General features: G+C 35.8%; 1 protein-coding gene across 3 annotated transcripts in view; it reads left to right on the top strand.

The window, feature by feature from the left end:
- Positions 1-1,216: 1,216 nt before the first annotated feature.
- Positions 1,217-20,809, top strand: part of LOC129279845 (orexin receptor type 2-like) — a 31,160-nt gene continuing 11,567 nt past the window's right edge. For all 3 annotated transcript variants that reach the window (XR_010296297.1, XR_010296296.1, XM_054915903.2), the window contains exon 1: positions 1,217-1,658. The gene's annotated coding sequence lies outside the window, so the exon portion shown is untranslated. The remainder of the gene's footprint in view (positions 1,659-20,809) is intronic.

Raw genomic sequence — 20,809 nt, 5'->3', positions numbered from 1 at the left:
GTCCGAGAGGTGCCACGCCCAACCCCATCCCGAGATCTTTGGTATACTAGTATACCACATTGTTAAGATGAACATATAGGTCGTTACCACACGAGGGATGTCTAGGGGTGTTATGACATGGCTTAGCGCTCAGTCATCACACGCTAATTCATCCCAGTAAAATGGATTAAATCATTTCGTTTAAAGGGAGGGAGGGGGAGAGAGATTGGGAAGTTGATGCAAGGTGCCGAGGAGGAGAATCACCTAGGAGGAGAAGTCCACTGCAGAGGAGAATTTTTATACCAGAGAAAAATCCCAAGGTAAGTGGTTGGATAATACAAAAAAATACTAAGCGGAAGAAGTTGCAGAGTGACTTGACTTTCATAAAAGTTGATGATGAACACAAATGAAGAAGATGACGACGAAGAAGAATATGCAGAAGAAGAAGCTGAAGGAGAAGAAGAATTTATGTCTATAAAACAAACGACTAATGTACGTTAACTTTGGGTAATTTGTTTGTTCTAAGTTATGATATCGACTGTAAGCCATGCAATAATTCGATATCATTTTCTTTGGAAATGAAATTCAAAAGAATTTTATTTAATACATGTGTCTTACCTTTTTGATATAATAATTAGAAGCCCTCCCAGCATCGTTGTAATACTAGGTATCTTTAAATATATTAGCATAACAAGTCTCATTTTATTTTCGAATAAGTTTCTCATATTTTACATGTCATTGCTATGAATATTTTGACAATAAAGTCACTAAGTGGTTAATATTACATCATTAAGTCCTACTGTTGTATCTGTTACATAGGGATAAATCTCTATGATCTGCATTTTGATATACCTATTGAGCATAATATACGCCTACTATCTATTGATTATGTCAATTCAAAGTTATTTAGGATATATATTCAGAATGATAATGGTAACTGTCTATGTGATTAAAAATAAAAGAAGATGAATGAATTAATCCTTACAGACTGCAGTCATTGGACGTAATACTGGCATATATAGAAAGTTCTCAATTTACACTATTAAAAGCTTGTGATTGGCTGTTATTCGATAGTGTATCAGTAATACGCACATTCGACAAGCCGTGTAATACAACCCTAAGCTATCGTATCAAGTTATAACCCAATCACCGTGGCGTATTTATGTCATGTGAGCATGCGCACTCGTCCCATCACTAAGTATGTGTCGTCTGCAACGCGATGTCCCGGGTTAAAAGTCCACTCGTCGGCGGTGAGCTCGTGGGCACGGAGTGGTGGTCAGTGCGTTTATCTAGCGAGTACTCCGGTTTTAACCTCTTGTGGTCGCTTCAGCCTGGATTGCCCGACATGTAAGCCTCAGATGCTTGCTTCAACGAATATTGTGACGTTATTTGCTTCTATCCGCCCTAAATCTTACAAACTTCAGCCATAAAGGAATCGCTGACTTTCTGCCCGTCACCTAGTGTACAATGTTAGTCCTTGGTTAAACTTCAAAGTTCAACTTCATCATTTTTGTAGAGAGTGGGATACTGTAAACCGGAACTGCTGACAGAAGTGAAAGTATTGCGTAATAATACTTTCTAGCTTTGATTAATGATTGACAAGGATTTTAAAAGGACGCGGTCTCTGTCTCTGGATATTTTTACCATTGTATAACTTTTCGGGTGTGTATACATAGAATGTAAGTATTCGACTTGTTAAACAATATTGTTTATCATCCAACTGTAACGAGAGTATGACGTTGGTTTAGTGGAGTCTGTGCGTTTATAGTTTTCGGTGTGATGTGATTAGAAAGTGGGATAGGGGGTTAGGAGATCATAGGCCCACTGACAAATGTAAGAGAGAATGAAATAGAATGGTAGATGACGAACCAAGTAAAATTCTATATGGATGAATATGATGAGTTGACTGGACAAGTAACAAAATAACCGTTAATAATAGAGCGGAGATGATGGGACTAATATTCGTCAATCTTTTTAACAATCATTAGACATATCGATAAAGGAGCGGTTTTGTTAATAGTCATTACAAGTAACAACAATATTTTGTGGTAAATTTTATCATAGTTTTATGTTTACGCTATCATACGTCTTTTCTACAAAAAGGAATGGATCATAGATGATTGCCGGGTACATTTTTCAATAGGAATTTCATTTTTCATTTCATTTAATTTTATTTCCACATCCAAGAAACAAATATAAATCAAGTGGCATATATTCGTTTGTCTTTATAATTCCTTGATTATAATCTATTGATTTGCACTTTTTATATATCATTGACCAATGTCTAGTAGGCCTCACTCTAGCTCGAACATGTCTATGCTATAATACAAGTCGGACCCAGAGAAAATACATGAGGAGTTTTATCGGTGTATATCAACTTAAACTCTTCTGACGGAGAAAAGACATTCGCCTTCTTCTATGCATGACCTTTATGAAGTAGAAATGTCCTCGCTCTCTGATTAACACCATTTAAGTATAATAGGGTGTCGAGTGCTAAGCAGTTTTTAAAGTCAAATCAATATGTTGATTATTTTCAAGGAAAGATCCAAAGCGTTTGCTTCCGCCTTCAATGTTGTGATTCCTTTTGTGAATATTGTTCTTCTATTTCTGCGAACATATAGAAACCAAGGCCTCGGTTGTACACATTGGCAATATAATATTGATACAAGTTAATGTTCGTATTGCGGGCATTTCTAATCATCCTTGCTTTAAAAATACCTTGCCTATTGTAAAAACACATATGACCTTCCCTTTTTATCCCATGCATTGTATTATAGAGGATAGTTGAAATATTTGTATGCACTGGCCTACAAATGGGGGCTTGGGGCTATGGCCCCTAAAAGTTTCATGACTAAGAAGAAAACGAAGAAAAAGATTAGTCGAGTAGTCAAGAGTTTTCACCTTTTTACTTATTTATTAAAATTTGAAATTTATACACTGTAAAAAAATGAAGTGCTAATTTAGCACTTACAGTGCTTGTATAGCACTTCATTTTATACAGTGTAGCATGACTGTCTGGATGAATTTGTTTAAGTCTTCCGATAAATTATTTCAACAACTTTAAGAAAAACTTTACAGCTTGGGGGAGGGGGTGGGAATATCAATTCGCATTTTAGTTTATTATCACGCCCCTCCTGCTTCTTTTCAATGGGCAATTTTAAGTTTACGGTGTTGGTATTTGAAACACAATTTGGATTGCGTTTCCTAGCTCCGAAACCTGTTTTGAGCGCACAAAATAATCTAGATCATAATCATATTGAAAGGCCGACATCTATCGAGTGACTTTTCAAGACCAACTTCATTTTGTGTTTGGTGCTATGTTCATGTAAAAAAATGACCTAACACCAACACCAAAAGGTCAACACCGAACGTAAAATCACTCATTGTAAAATTAAGGAGTTAAGAACACCAGTCAGTGTTCACTGAGAGGACCACACACATGGGTGTTAATAATAGACCATGGAGGTTGGTCATAACACCAAACAGTGTTAAAACAAACAAAAGGTGTTATATTAAAACAAATCGATGTACAATTAACACTGAATTTACCACTGGTGTAAAATGCTTGGTGTAGTTATCTGTGAACACCGATGGTGTAATTTTAACCCCACCGTTATTGTGGGTGTGTAAACCTTTAATTATTTCTCATTATCATCGTTTTACAAATCCACTATCTCCCGGTCGTCCTTATTCATAATTAATATCTTATTGTTCTTTTCCCATATCATGATATGTATGAAGTTGGCAAAGTGAATATACACCGTTATAACAATTAGACCGACTATACCCATACAGCCAAGGGGGGGGGGAACCCCTGTTTCAATTGGCCATATCTCTATGTAAATATGAATTGGACTCTAATATTTTGTATACACATTGTACATGCGTCCAGGTACCAGGAAACATAAATAAAAACCAAAATCCAAAATTTCACCTATAATACCCATTTTCCCAGGATGGGCCACATATATCAGTGCTAATTGTTCTGACACATTTTACATAATACTTACTATTGGCTTCTTTATCAAATAACGACTACAAATAACTTATTTTCAATTCTGTTGATGAAGAGTTAAGGTTTATCAAACATGTCGAATGTAGATAATACTGTGGATGGAACCGTGTTCAGCGTGTGCCATTCTCCATTGAAAACTTCTTGGGTCGTAAATTATCAAATTTTTGCGTCAGACCCTTCCCCTTCTTTCCTCACCACGCTCACTGACAGTCGGAAGTACAAGATAGTGTGAGTGTTCTAGAAGTGATAACTTCACGACGTCATGTCTATTCCTACTCAAGTTAATATATTGTGTTTATTTGTCATAACGCATATCATGCAAAACGTTATTACTGATAGTAAAACGCCCTATAATTCATTCTTGTATGCATGCATAACAGAGAAGGTGCCTCCGAACAGATAATCTAATGTGACCAATACCAACAAACTTTGAAGAATTGTACTGAATACCACTGGCGTATTTACATGGGCGGAAATCCAGGGGGGGACAGGGGGACGTGTCCCCCTACTCAAAATAGTAGGAGGGGACACAATATAATTTGTCCCCCTACTGTTTGTGGTATTTTATGATGGTAAGAAATACATCATTTAATTTTTTTTTTTGCTTGTCAAATTTATTTTCGTCGAAATTACCTTAAATTTGGGGTGATAACCTTTTTTCTTCTTTTTTTTGCTTGTCAAATTTTCCAGCCCCTTGTCCCCCCTACCTTTTGGGAGAGATTTCGGTGGTGTGTGTGTGGGGGGGGGGGGGGCTAAGATTCCACGACAAAGGAACAAAATAAAGAAGGAGACAAATAAAGAAAATTAAATGAAAAAGATGAGGTATTATATTATTTCCCAAATATTATGACAAAATTTATCACAAAATTAGATCCTCATTTAAAAAGGTCAAATTTTTGCTCGCTCGCGACTTCAAAAAATAAATGTCTCCATACGCCATTTTCTGCCACCTCAAGATATTTCGGTTCATTACAACACTGCTAGATAACACATAAAAATATGTAGTGAATAAGAATGAAAACACTAAGTAAAATTTTACCCAATATTGGGTAGAATGGGAACATGCATGTTCCTTTGCTGGGTATTTTGTTTTACCCCATATTTGGCTATTTCAACGCAACATCGCGTAAAATTTACAAAATATTTGGTATCTTTTTACCAAGCCAACATGCATGTTCCCATTTTACCCAATATTGGGTTAACCTTTTTTTAGAGTGTGTATTAAAAAGGACTCTAATATATCATGCTAAATAAATCGCACTGAATCGGAAAATACCAAACTGCCTTTCAAAGTGATTTACAAAGAGGGTTTCACACGACTCTCGATCATACCCCAACACGGAAGACATGTATATTCAAACTCCCTTAGAAAATAAAGAGCAGATAAATCCCGTGCTCTTCTAAGAATGGATTTTTGGTCAACTTGGATTAAAAATTAGAATTTCATTAATCAAGGAGTAACCATATAGTTATCAGACACAGACCCCTTGAAGTTTATTCTTATGAAAAGTGAGTGTTAAAGCCAACAACATATAAAAAATTCATTACAATTTTGTTTTGTATTTTTAATTCTCCTGTTAGATCTTGGAAATTGTTTTTTTTCCAAAAGAAAAATTGCCCTGTACCGTGTATTGGATTGGCAAGTCAGGTTGATGAACTTGGAAATTCGGGCAGAGCGAAGAGTATTTTCCACTTCTGATGTAAATTTGCCTGACAATACAATTCTCAATTGGATCTCTTGTGCAGAACGTTAATCGAAATTTTCTACAATAAAAGAATAATCCTTACAAGTGTCCGTGAGCTTCGGGATCCATCGGCGCCGTAAATGAGATAAATCCATCTTTATACTTCTTTCTCTCTCTGTGAAGGCCTATACTTTGAAAAGGAATATAAAACATTTGAGGGGCTTTTGGGGCAGATTCAATGCCCTTTACACCTCAAAGCAGATAAAAGGATAAACCGATTTTCCATACCATCTTCGTGCCTCAGGAGATGGGCAAATGCAAACATCAGAAAATGACTAATCAGAACTGCATTTCTTAAATGTTTAATGTTAGTTTATTTTATAATTGTTAGGTTATTTTCATTTGTTGTTATCATTATTATTATAACTATTATTATTTTTTTTATTATTATTATTATTATTGTCATTATTATTATTAGTATTATTATTATTATTATCATTATAATTTCCATCGTCATTATCATCATAAAAATCATCATCATTATCATCATCATCATTTGGGTCATAATATCAATATGGATAAAGATCCGGCGTTGAAAACAGACTGGAAGAATAGGTTAATGAAACTAGAAAAAATACTTCAGAGTTGGAAAAGAAGAAACCTAACAATTTTTTTGGGAAGGTCATAGTATTGAAATCTTTAGCACTCAGTCAAGTCATTCATTTGATGATTATAGACACTATACCAGATGAATTTTTAAAGAAATTAAATAGAATCATTTTCAAATTTTTTTGGGGTTCAAATACAGAAAAACTAAAAAGAGCGGTTTTAACGAAAAGTTGTGTACATGGAGGTATCAATATGACTGACATAAACTATCAATTATTGAGTTTTAGATTGAAATGGCTGGGTCAATTTTTGAACGAAGCTAGTGAGATTAATAGTATATGGAAAACCATGAGTAATGCTTGGTTTGATCAGTTAGGTGGCATAAAGTTATTGCTCAACTGTAACTATGATAAAACCATTCTTAGAACTATAAAAGAAAAAAGAATACCTATATTTTATGGAGAGGTGCTGCAAGCATGGATGATGATAAGGTCTCAGGTATGTCTGGAATATGAAGAGCATGAAAATGAAAAAGCTCGAGAGATTTTATGGTTTAATCAAAGTATAATGTTTAATGGCAGTATGTTTTATTATAGAGACTGGTATAATGCTGGAATTCTATTTTTAAATGATTTAATTGAAAACGGCTCATTCAAGAGAACATAATTTTTTTTTGGTGTGTTGAGAACGAAGAAAGGTAAAGCAAATTTGATATTTGATTATATGAAACTCCAGCAAGCTATACCAAAAGTATGGATACATCAAATCACAAATATGAACGCAGAATACCCACTAAATAAAAGAATGGAAGTCCCCTGTATTATTGTTAACAAAAAAGAAAAACGAATACAAGATTTAAGCAGTAAATCATTTTATAGATTAATTATGTCTTGTAATAAGATACCATTCGTAAATATGCACTGTTTATTTTGGGAAACAAATGTGTCTATTGATCTGTTGATATTACATGGTCGAATGTTTTCAAAAGATTTTTCTTGAATCTTCAGGAAAACAAATTACGTGAGTTCTGTTTCAAATTTTTTTATAACCTACTACCAACCCAGCGAAACCTCCATAAATGGGGTGTTGCAAACGATAACAAATGCTTACACTGTAAAGTCGAAGAAGATGTTACCCATGCATTCTTCACTTGCGAGTTAAATGAACCCTTTTTTGTTTATTTACAAAGAGTTATCAAAGATGTTTTTCATAAAGAAATACAAATCGACATAAATTGTTTATTCATTCTAGAACATGAGGATTTATACATCGTTTTAGTAATAGCTCTATGGTGTATTTATAAGTTTATTCTGGAAAGAAATTTAAATCAGTATGATAGAAGAGAAAACGGTCTTATTCATGTGTTTAAAAGAGAGATAGCAGGAAAAATCCGATTAAATGAAAAGATGCATAAAGTAGATAATAGGCTACCAAGAAGACTATTTGACTATATTTGAATTCATCTGATGTAATATTGTATATGCCATGATGATCCCTAGAAGATACTGTCTTGATTATTTTGTATACTTTGTATTGCTGAATTTTATTATGTTTCATCAATAAATCCTCGATCATGAGGGAAATACAAAAAAAAAAATCATTATCATCATCATCATCATCATCATCATCATCATCATCGTCTTCTTCATCATCATCATCATCTTCATCATCATCATCATCATCATCATCATCATCATCATCATCATCATCATCATTATCATTATCATCACCATCATCATCACCATCATCATCATCATCATCATCCTCCTCCTCCTCTTCCTCCTCCTCCTCCTCCTCATCATCATCATCATTATTATTATTACAATTTGATTACTATGTTTTCATGTAGACTCTCACTCGTTTAAACCCACATTATTTAAAAAGATGTTAAAAAAGACATTCATATAGTTCCAACTTTTTAATGGTCACACTGTAAGTGATAAAATCGTATGTTTTTTTTAAATATCTTTTAACATATGATTTTATTTTGCACTTTCAGCAGTCAAGAATATAATAGAACATAATCAAAAGAAATACGATGGATGGAAATATTCTTACTCGTGAATATTGTGATGGCTCTCTCGGTAATGTAAAAAAAAGTAATTTTTCAGCTGGCATTTGGCGTACCATAATCATGTTCCAATTGAAATAAATTGCCATGGCTATTTAAGCGCAAACCTCTTAGTGGCACCCTCTTAGTATGTATGTTGCAATTAGTAACCATTTGTTCTGTAGAAATTGTGAGGTATTTTAGAGATCTTCTTTTAATTATGAAGCATGAAAAAGATCAGAAGTTGATTCTTGACTGACAAGAAAAAACAAATTTGATTGCAATTAAGAAGGTGGCGCAAATTAATAATGATAATAATACCAACATAGCGCATATCACTGCCAAATATGTCCCTATGCGATTTTATACATGTTAAAGGTGACAGAAGAGGCAAAGAAAAATGATAAATTTGCAGGCAATCATGGCACTAACTCATTTAAAAGTCTTTTTAAATAAGTATGTTTTCAAAGTGGATTTAAACTTGGGTGGAGAAGAGTTCTTTACATATGATGGGGTGGTATTCCAAAGTGAAGGGGCAGCATGGGCAAAGGATCGTTCTCCATAAAACTTGGTCTGAACACTTGGACAATTTAAAAGATCCTTCTGAGCTGATCTAAGATTACGAGATGGTAGGCTACATACTTAACTAAACAATCAATAAGATATTTTGGAGCCATTGCATGAAGGCACTGATAAGTAGTACTTTAAACATTACACGCGACTGGACTAAGAGCAAATGTAGTAATTTTCAGACAGGTGTGATGTGGGAATGTTTTTTTTAGTACGGGTGACTAGTCATGCTGCAGAGTTTTGAATTACTTGTAATTTGTTAATTTGGGAATCGGTCGTCCTAAAGAGTAAACTATTGCAGTAAATGACATATTACAAAATGCCTGGACAAGCTGCTTTGTAGTCTTTACATCTAAGAAATGCCTATAACCCTACCAAGTTTACATAGAGCAAAAGATGCTGATTTACATTTTGCAGAAACAAACTTGTTCATGACCATATTTTGATCAAATATCACGCTTAGGTTTCTGGCTGTTGACGTGGGCATAATAATATTGATGACGTATCAAACCTAACAACTGGAAGTTTCATACTTCTGCGAAAACGAGAAATATGTAAAGTAGTTTTGAAAAAGCCAAGAGGTGTGGGGTTCTATTAAACTATCACTGCGAAGTAATGAGCCTTGAAATATATCTTCCATTTGCAGGATATTTCAATCATCTTTTCTCCAATTCATTTTCCCAAATGCAATTTCTGGCGATTCACTTTATAACGTAATAACTCTCTCTCCCTCTCTTAGATTCTGCATGGTTCAAGTATTTGACATGTTCAATCAATATGAAAATTGTTATTCAGTCAAGTGTGGAAAAACCCATCAAAACTATATTTCTTCGTGTGATACATGGATCATTAACGTTAATAAAACCATGTTCACTTGTTTAGGAGGGGGTAGGGATATGGAATAAACAGTAAGTAAATTTTCATTTTACATTTTAATTGATATAGATTTAGCGTTAAAATACATTAGAAGTAACAACAAAAGATTTATAGCAGTGCAAGAACCACCAGCAGCAGCAACAGTAGTAGTAGTAGTAGTAGTAGTAGTAGTAGTAGTAGTAGTAGTAGTAGTAGTAGTAGTAGTAGTGGTGGTGGTGGTAGTAGTAGAAGTAGTGGTAGTAGTAGTAGTAGTAGTAGTGGTGGTAGTATAGTAGTAGTAGTAGTAGAAGTAGTAGTGGTGGTAGTAGTAGTAGTAGTAGTAGTATCTGATTTTTTTTTTTTTCTCTTATCTTTTCTTGTTGATTTGTATAATGTTTAATATATGTATCGTGTAATCTTCTGTGTGTATCATGTAATATTCTAAATTATTTTGTGCGAACAAATTGAATTTCCATTTGTACTTGATTGCAATTGGACAATAAAAATATCTGAATCTGAATCTGAATCTGAAGTAGTAGTAGTAGTAGTAGTAGTGGTAGTAGTAGTGGTGGTAGTAGTAGTAGTAGAAGTAGTAGTGGTGGTAGTAGTAGTCGTAGTAGTAGTAGTAGTAGTAGTAGTAGTGGTGGTAGTAGTAGTCGCAGTAGTAGTAGTAGTGGTGGTAGTAGTAGAAGTAGTGGTAGTAGTAGTAGTAGTAGTAGTGATGGTAGTATTAGTCGTAGTAGTAGTAGTAGTAGTAGTAGTGGTGGTAGTAGTAGTAGTAGTAGTAGTAGGAGTAGTAGTAGTAGTAGTGGTGGTGGTAGTAGTAGTAGTAGTAGTAGTAGTAGTGGTGGTGGTAGTAGTAGTAGTAGTAGTAGTAGTAGTAGTAGAAGTAGTAGTGGTGGTAGTAGTAGTAGTAGTAGTAGTAGTAGTAGTAGTAGTGGTAGTAGTAGTGGTGGTAGTAGTAGTAGTAGTAGAAGTAGTAGTGGTGGTAGTAGTAGTCGTAGTAGTAGTAGTAGTAGTAGTAGTAGTAGTAGTAGTAGTAGTAGTAGTAGTAGTAGTGGTGGTAGTAGTAGTCGTAGTAGTAGTAGTAGTAGTAGTAGTAGTGGTGGTAGTAGTAGTCGTAGTAGTAGTAGTAGTAGTAGTGATGGTAGTAGTAGTCGTATTAGTATTAGTAGTAGTAGTGGTGGTAGTAGTAGTAGTAGTAGTAGTAGTAGGAGTAGTAGTAGTAGTAGTGGTGGTGGTGGTGGTAGTAGTAGTAGTAGTAGTAGTAGTAGTAGTAGTAGTAGTAGTAGTGGTGGTAGTAGTAGTAGTAGTAGTAGTAGTAGTAGTAGTAGTAGTAGTAGTAGTAGTAGTAGTACTACTACTCCTATTACTAATAGTAGTAGGATTAGTAGTAGCAGCAGCGTCAGCGGCAGAAGTATGAGAAGTTATAGTTGTAGCAGTAGTAGTAGTAGTAGTAGTAGTAGTAGTAGTAGTAGTAGTAGTAGTAGTAGTAGTGGTGGTGGTAGTAGTAGTAGTAGTAGTAGTAGTAGTAGTAGTAGTAGTAGTAGTGGTGGTGGTAGTAGTAGTAGTAGTAGCAGTAGTAGTAGTGGTGGTGGTAGTAGTAGTAGTAGTAGTAGGAGTAGTAGTAGCAGCAGCGTCAGCGGCAGAAGTATGAGAAGTTATAGTAGTATATTAGAAACAGCAGCAACAGTCATTATTATTATTATCATCATTATTATTATTATTATTATTATTATTATTATTACTATTATTATTATTATTATTAATATTATTTTCTGCAGTAGTGGCAGTAGCAGTAATAGTAGTATAGTCATCGTATATTAACATTATCACTTTGACCATTATAGTTATTATCTTTATTATCTTTCATTAATTATAACAATTATTATCAGTATTGTTATCAGCATCTTTAAAATCAGATTTCGATGAAATGTTCAGCGATACGCTTGTTTGATTTTTTCCTCTTTATTCGAATAATGTTTTTGGGGGGGGTGGACTGCCTATCTCATGATATCCAGTCTTAACCAGTGCAATTAAGAAAGACGAGCGATAATTCATCCCTTGACAACGTTAAGAAAATTTTATAAATGATTAATATTAGTAAATTATAGCTGCGATACGTAGAAAATTAGACCAAAAATGAGATTTAACTCTCTCAAAATGTCTCGACGAGGAAATAGCCGAGATAGCCGGTAGGTAATACATGGTTGGTCATCATCAATTCTACTTCAACTACATCAATCTTACTTGGCTTTCGGCTTGCTTTAGCATGTAAAATATAAAATGGTAAGGTTTTACATTTTCCGACTGGACTGTAATTTAAACACATAAAGCATGGAGCTATGTGTGTTATAGCTCCACGCATAAAGTCTCTTTTTAACATGATAGATATCGGATATTGTCCACAAATTCTTAAATTCTCCAAGGATCAAGTCGCCTTGTCTTTCCAATCTCTTTAATACAATTGTGGTTACTTTATACCATCTCTGAAAAGATAGCATAAAGTGAGATGGCTTTGAAGTTTCAACTTGAGATTATGTTGAATCATAGGAATACTGACAGACAAACATACAATAAAATAAGACAAACACACAAGAAATAAAACAAACAAACAAACAAGAAAGCAAGCAAACAAACAAACAAATAAATAAATAAATTTGTCTTTAATTCCTTAGACTGCTCAGGCCAAGTATTCCTTCCACGCAACTGAAACTATTTGTTTAACGGGCTTGTTATTACTAGCAATGAAACGACTCGATGAAATTGTTTTAATAATTGGTTTTCGGAGAACAATGCCATTAAAGTAAGAAAAAAGAGAAGACGATCTTTCTGCTCGTGATGACATCGATGCGTTGATGACTGATCTTTTGATATATTATTGACTCTTGTTTATAATATCTTAACACGATTCGTTTAACAGTTTAAATATCGACTGGTGTCTTATCATCTTGAAGTGCGGAATATGTTTTATAGTTGGCTTGTCCAGATTAGAATGTATAGATTAATTTACTCTTTGCTATATAGTGATATATTTGTAGATTTGCTTGCTATTACTACATCTCGTAAATTTTCGAATGACTTTGCTTTTGATCGGTGTTTCTAAACCATGAATTTATGTAAGCGACTCCCCTATCATGCCTATCTTTCTCTATAAAGAGTTTTTTTTAAATGTTATATTAATCTTAATCCACGAGATTCTAGTGGTCGACTGTATCTCTATCTACAGTCATGATCTATTATAGGCGGCGACCAGGCCCCCCGGGGGGGGGGGGGAGAGGTGTCTCGATTTTCATTTCGTGAGGAGGAGGGGGGGGGGGGTCGCCCTTCGAATTTTAAAGCTTAATTACGGTCTTACATCAAAATGCAATATGTTGGCCACTTACGGAAATATTTCATAAAATACGAGTCAGTTTTGCTGGCAAAATTATGTTATGGGTTTTTATTACTGTTTCGAGAAAATTTTCGGCTTGAAAATTCGATCCCTGACATAGCATCAATTACCCCCCCCCCCACTGACTTCTAGAAACGGCTGCCTCTCTCAAAAAGCACAACATAGAATTACCCGTCATGCATTGTATTTAAGTGGAAGAAGGATTTAATCTCATTTCTCACTTTCCCCGATACCATTTCGAACTGTCTACCGTGCTAATACCGCATCCTTTGTTCATCGTGTAAAGAGGAAAAGAATTAATTTTAACCCATTTCCCCGATCGAGCTCAGCGCGTGCTTCTACAAATCCCTTCAAAATCACGACAGAAGGGATTTAAGCAGAAAATGGATGTTGTTTTTCATCTGGTTTCTCTGAATTTGAAACACTCCCTTATTCATGGTATTCCTCCTCGAATGCGTGTTGAGGTGAGACAAAAGGCCAGCGCGATACCTTCGCATTTTGCTGATAGGGGGTGTTCGCGAGGCCGTCACCAATGATTATCCCGGCGATCAGTTAGTGTGGAGCATCAGGCTACCTTGTGATATGGATGGACAGTTCAACATCCCCTCTCCCAAATCCCAACTCTTTAAAAACTAGCCTTGTAGCTTATTACATACCTATCCATTATCCCATTGGCGATTCCATTGTACAGTCACACCAACGAAACTGACTCCAAACCGACCGATGATATGCCATTGATAATAACGTAAAAGCTTTGATTGGTTTGTATTCGGTTGTATTAGTGTGACTTGGGTGCCGTTTCATAAAGCTGTTCGTAAGTTAAGAGCGACTTTAAAAACGACTGGTGATCCTTTCTTGTGGTAAACAGTAGATTCATTGGCGATGGTGTAGCGCGTAAGAAAGGATCACCAGTCGTACTTTAAGTCGCTCTTAACTTACGAACAGCTTTATGGAACGGCCCCCAGGTGTATCAGCCGATCCAAGGAGCAGTGCCGTGGCCGAGTGGTCTAAGGCGCCTGGCTATACATGTAAAGTCCGGGGTTCGATCCGTGGCCGCGGCACCTATGCCCGTGAGCAAGGCATTTAATCAACATTGCTCTTTTATCCTGCTTTCAAATGAATGGAAATGCTACATGCATTATTGGTAACTAGATGTGCACTTGTTTTTGTTAAAAAAAAGAAAAAAAAGACAGGTGCTTTGAATTTTGCGTCAGGGGAAGAGAAGAGGGGGGGGGGGGGGGTGTTGGGTGTGAATAACATGAATACTAAAAACCAAAACTAAACTTCATATAAAAATCAATAAATTAAGAATTTTTATATGAATTACCAATGGAAATTTAAACTCTTCAGTTAATCAGAATTTTTATTGAAATCGTTCTTTATTTCCCCTGGTAACATATTTTGTGGTAGGAACGTTGTAAGAAGTATGTAGAGGGTGAAAACGTTTCATTCTTGATGCATATGATACTGGATAAATGAGGTGGGCATGAATTGATCTGTTACTTTGCACAATGACAGTAGTATATTACCAGTAAGGTCAGTGAAGGTGTGTCCTATAGGTTCTATCTCACTTCACTGTCCATCTACATTACATCATGGCGGCCTATTTCAATGGAAATAAGAAAAGATATATACATTTTCCTACATTGTATTTTCTAAACCTTGCATTTAATCTCACTTTAATATTATCTTCCTTAGATATGAACGTATTCAGATTAAACATTCGAATGCTACGGTTACTCCATATTGGGTTAGAATGAAACATACATGTTCTTTGGTCTAATATATCATATTCTGTGTGAGAATTTACTCCCAGTTTGTGTGAATTTGGATGAAATGTTCATCTATACTTGAATGAATACAAAAATAAATAATGCAATGCATTGACGTTAGATCCTCCCATTGACGGTCTATATTATTCCTTCTTTCGAATTCATTAATCTGCTTAACATAATACTTGAATTATATTCTTTCTCGTTTATACTTTAAATTTGCACCCCAGTCGAGTGGGAATCTTGATTTTTATCATGCTAATGTTACCATGGTTACAAAATAATTACCACTGATAATATATCGTTGCTGTGTGTAGGTAAAAAAAAACTAATTCCAAATGATTTCTCATTATTTTGTCTAGTCTATGTTTCAAAGAGTGCCAATAGTAAGAGTGCTAATAATACTCCATAGCCTATTTACATACACGTGCATGAGATCGTTTCGTAAAGTGTTTATTAATCCACGTCTTGGGCAGTATATCAATTCCATGTCGGAGATACCTCTCGTAAATTCTCGGATTGACGCTAACATCGGATGGCATACCGATGGAGGTTTAACCAGAGTACGAAGCATTATTGGCTGACTTTACTAGTATCGTATGAAAATAACATGAATAACATTTTTTTGTTTAAAGGTATTGTTTAACTTTGTGAGCAGCCGATTAAAAAAATTCTTAAACCAAGATAAAACATGTGTACAAGTGCATGTATTAGAACTAATAAACCCTGAAAACAACCATTATTGAGAATGAAAAGCGTAAACTACAAGGCAAACCCCGATTTTGTAAATAGGCGTCTTATAGACGCCTAAATAGTACACATAAGTGTATGGGATGAAATTAAGATGGTGTTTTCGGTCACTTTATATTTCAATTTTTGAAGCACTAAATAATTATTTTCGAACGCAATTTTTTCTGGGCTTCATTTTTGTAACATATCACAGACACAGGTGACAGGTGTGACCTTCTAGCTCAGATTTTTTAAAAGTCAAACCAATGTTAACCAATCACTTTAAGATATGAAAACAAAGAGAGAAAGTGGTACATGGGCATGAAAGAGTGAAAGAGGGAAAGTAAGACAGATAAGAGCGAGAAAGAAGAGAGAGAGAGGGGGGGGGAGAGAAGTAAGGAAAAGTTGTGCATGTTGTATGCGTGAGAGAGTGGGATTGGAGAGCCAGAACGAATGTGGCTGGGTGAGTGGGTGTGTGTGTGTGTGTGGGTGTGTGTGTGAGAGAAAGGTAGAGAGAGTCACAGAGAAGCCAACAATTATAAGAAAAATTATAAAAAAAAGAAAGACGAGGAAGAGAAATACAAGGTTAATGAACTATGTTGGTCGGGGTATACAATCGGGTTGCGGGTCGACAGGTGAATTCGCAGAAACATTTCATGACTTTTCTTACAAATTAACAGCTTCATGAACTCTTGTCTCACTATTTCCAGGATACCGCAAGCATTTCAAGTGATTATGCAAATGGGAAACCATTTTTGGGGTTACTTTTCAACTCATCTCAAGTTTGTCATCTTGGGGATTGCCAATGTCTAGGTGTCCACTTCAGATTCTACTCATGGATGAATACATGTATATAACGATACCATATTTCCTCAATCTACTGATACACGCGATGTCATTTTAATGGCAAAATTCCGAACATGCAGGGGGGGGGGATCTGAATCTGAAAATGGGGAAAGATGGAGGTATTATACCTTGATGCTAATTATCTAATATTTCCCAATCATCAGGGAAATTTCACATCAGCTGAAAGCACTCTTTGCTAGAAGAGATGGTGGCTAAGCGTTTCAAGTGATTGAATTTTAAACGATTAGGTGAGAGGCAGTGAATGCGTGTACATGCCCAGCAAACAGGTTTAATCATCCCCAGAGGTTTCGGGGAAACTCTGAGATGGCAGCCCGTAGGGAGGGAGATTCGATTGGTATTGTGGTGTTTGAGAGGAGATTGGAGGTAAGGGGCTAGAGATCGTGGCGTGTTGGGAGTCAGATGATGGTGTTTTGTGATGTTTCGATGTTGGGTCATATTCGGTCAGGTATAGGAGAGTAGTCTTGAAGGCAAGACTAGATTTGAGGGTAAAATGAACTCTTCATCCTCTCAAGATAAATGCCTAATCCACTGTGATACTGCATGCTACTCATTGATCGATACATATTCCAAGTTTCTGACATAAGGTAGAAGTTGTTGTTGATGATGATGATGATGGTGGTGGTGGAGGTAAAGATGGTGGTTGTGGTGGAGATGATGGTGGCGGTGATGGTGATGGCTATGGTGATAATGATGATGATGATGACAAAGATGCTGATGCTGTTGATGGTGGTGGTGATGGTGATGATTATGGTGGTGGTGTTGATGATGATGGTGATGATGATGATGGTGGTGATGATGATAGTGATTTTAATGATGATGATGATGGTAATAATGGTGATGATGATGATGGTGATGATGGTAATGAGAATGATGACCACTGCACTGACGATGGTTGAGGCTATGCTAATGATATTGATGATGATGCATGTCACTCGAAATGATGATTTACTCACCTCACATGATCTTGATGATAGTTAAGGGCTGGTTATATTTGTTTTCATGGTGATCATTTTTATGATAGTTGATAATTATAATGTTGGCGTTGAACGGCATGTTTAACTTCGAAACATTGTGTGCAACGCATACTTTCTCTTTCAAATTTAAATCCGGGTTAAAATCTTACTTAAAATAGTATGAAAAAAAAAATACTGTAATCAAGATCTTATTGAAATTTAAATTGAAATACCCTAATATACCCTAATATGGAAGTTCAGATAAAAAAGGACAAAAGTCACACCAGATGGCAAGTACGAAAAGGTCAAAAGTTTAATGTTGGAAACCACAAAAACCATTAATCAGTTTTAATGAATTTTAATCGTTGATAATGTGATAACTGGATCCATGGTATGGCTCTACTCCAATCCCTCCCATGATGTGATGGCAAACGTTTTAAGAACCACTCATGTCGCCAAGAACCTGGTTAGCTTAAACCCAAGACACTGAACAGATCGATGAGACTTGGTGTGGTGTGGTTTCTTTCAATCAATAGATAGGAGAGATGCTCTTAATGGGGGCTCATCTGGAAAGAGTCATTATACCAACTGTATGCCCCAACCCCATCCTCCTAATCTACTCTCCTCATACACACTCCGTCTCAGTACCTCTCCCCTCTTCCCCATCCCAATTCCTCTTTCCTCTGTTTTTTCTCTTTTCTTTCTTCTCTTTTTCTTTTTATATATTTTTTTTCTTCATTTTTTTAAGTTTCTTTTTTTCTTTATAAATCTCCTTCTTTATTTTATTATTTGTTCTTACTTTGGTGCTTATTTCCTTTCTTTCTTTCTTTCTTTCTTTCAATCAATCTATCTATCTATCTATCTATCTATCTATCTATCTATCTATCTATCTATCTATCTATCTATCTATCTATCTATCTATATCTATCTATCTATCTATCTATCATCTTTATCTTTTTTCTCCCTCTCTCTTTCTTTCATTTGTGTTGGATGAAAAAATAAACAAATCATCAAACTTGTGATCTCAACACAAGAAAATATTTCAAAGTGGTAGCTCAAATCTTCGGTTTCTGATTTTTCTTGTGTTGATTTGTGTGTTCTTGTGTTGTAATTAGTTATTTTTGTTTCTATATCTATTTGGACATGCATTTCCCCTTAATTCGTATTGATCCCCCTTTTTTTTAATACATTATTCTCCTTTCTTTTCTGAGACGCGTTCCCGTAATGTCATTGCCTTTCATTTCTTAACTGCTTCTAAACTGCTTCTATTTTAACTTCAATTTATTCCTTTCTATATATTGTCATGATTGTGACAAAGATCTAATACGCGCAGTGCCAAAAGACAAATACTATCATCAATTTCTAAATATAATTGTAAGCAACATGTCTGTTTTGCTGATGGATCTTTTCAACTCGCGGAGAATCTTTAGTAAAGGGAAAGGGAAAATCCCTCTGTAAAGTAACGCCTTTCCATGGCTTTCGAGAAGATTTAACGATCGCAGAGGTTAATATTCGCTTTATCTCTAGAAGGCGTGACGCAGGAATGACACAGCGCACCAGAATCAAATGAAGCAATAAAAGTTACATGTGTCAGAGAGATCACATTAATAGTCATATACTTCTTTCATTAAATGTTATCAATATTTCCTGTTAGAGGAGAATATTCTTGAATCACTCATTTACGATGATTTCATGGTTGGGTCCATGTTATTTAATAGTTGACACGACATTTGCTCCTGCGACAATTGTTCGGGTCTTAATATCTCAGAGGACATATAGGGTTAGAGTTAGCATTGTAATATGATTTTTGGTTCAGAATAATGTAAAAATAAGACTTAGGATTTATTTAGTTTTGGAGGTTAGGTTTTATGTTTGGCTTAATGTGCAGATTTTCCATCGGAGAAATTGTAGCCAGAGCAAATGTCATGGATCTATTTAATGAGGGGGGAGGGGGGGGGGGTATAAGAAGCAGTGGTGTACACATTGGGGGCTCGGGTGCTTCCCCCCCCCATCCCCCCCAAAAATAATCATGACCAAGAAATAAGGTGAAAATGAATGAAAAGATAAAGAAGCAAAGAAGGTTGAAGTATGATATCATTTTTAGTTATTATGTCAAAATCTATCACAAAATTTGATTTTTGTAATAAAGAATGTCAAAATTTGTGCTAGCTCGCTCGCAACTTTTTATAAGTTTTGCCCGATAGTCCAATCTTCCCCCCTCAAAAAAATTTGGCTCATTACACCACTGATAAGAAGAGGAACTTATCACAAAAGTCATTCAAAATGTTTATTTTTGGCAAAGAAGGGCAATCACACTGTGCCCCCCCCCCACCCTGATTGTACCTGGATCGGGGAGCCTTTCATGTAAAGTTTAGCCACTCACTAAGTTTCCCTCAGCGAATGAGATGCCAGGATATGCAGTTGCTTGTAACAATCATAGTCGAAAATAATCACCGACTATTCGTTTCATGAAATGTTCACACTGGTGAAATATTATAGCGCCGAGTTCGGTCGGCAAGAGATACTCGTTTCACATCTCCTTTAGATTTCGCTGATCCCAAATCCCGTGTGGTCTGGAATGCAATTAGTAGGGACGGCTTTCTTATGTCAATGCCAAGGCAATAGTAATGTGTTTACATACATGCATATCATGAAGAGAGGGTATTCATTCATTTGAGGGGGGGGGGGGCGAGCTAGCCGGAGATCGTTTGAAGGATAAAAAATTACTAGAATATGTCATTGGAAATGCAATGCAAGTCAGGGGCCACGGAATGGATTTGAAAGTGGAAAGAAGGAGGGGTTGACCATGCAAACGAAAAAAAAAACGCATCAGAGAGTATTTTTAAACAATTTCGTACAGGTTCATTGGATAAAGGAGAGGGGGTTGAAGCCCCTAGTCCCATTCACAGTTTCCGCGGCCCTTGTAATTTACCTCATGTCACATCGTTCTAACGGATTCACTAACCATAAGCAATATTAAGCATCTAAATATACAATGTTTATTTTTTGGCCATGTTCTTGCCACGCTTTTTCTTTGCTTCTTCTTCCTTTTGTACCAGGTTCATTTTATTAATCTCATTACCTTCCTAATATTCTCTACTTTTCTGTCATCTTGTTGTCATCATCCTCCTTTATACAATTTTTCCTCAACTGGCGTTTTTTTCTGTGAGGGGGTGGGGGTGGGTCTTGGTCTAGTGGTTACGACTCTCGTCTTTCAACGAGAGGGACGTGGGTTCAAATCCCTGCCATGGCGTGTTTTATTTCGGCAAGAAATTTATCCACATTGTGCTGCAGTCAACCCAGGTGAGGTGAATGGGTACCCGACAGGATA

This window comes from Lytechinus pictus, chromosome 17, assembly GCF_037042905.1.
Source record: "Lytechinus pictus isolate F3 Inbred chromosome 17, Lp3.0, whole genome shotgun sequence".
In the NCBI taxonomy this organism is placed as follows: Eukaryota; Metazoa; Echinodermata; class Echinoidea; order Temnopleuroida; family Toxopneustidae; genus Lytechinus; species Lytechinus pictus.
This window is presented reverse-complemented; position numbering and strand designations above follow the sequence as displayed.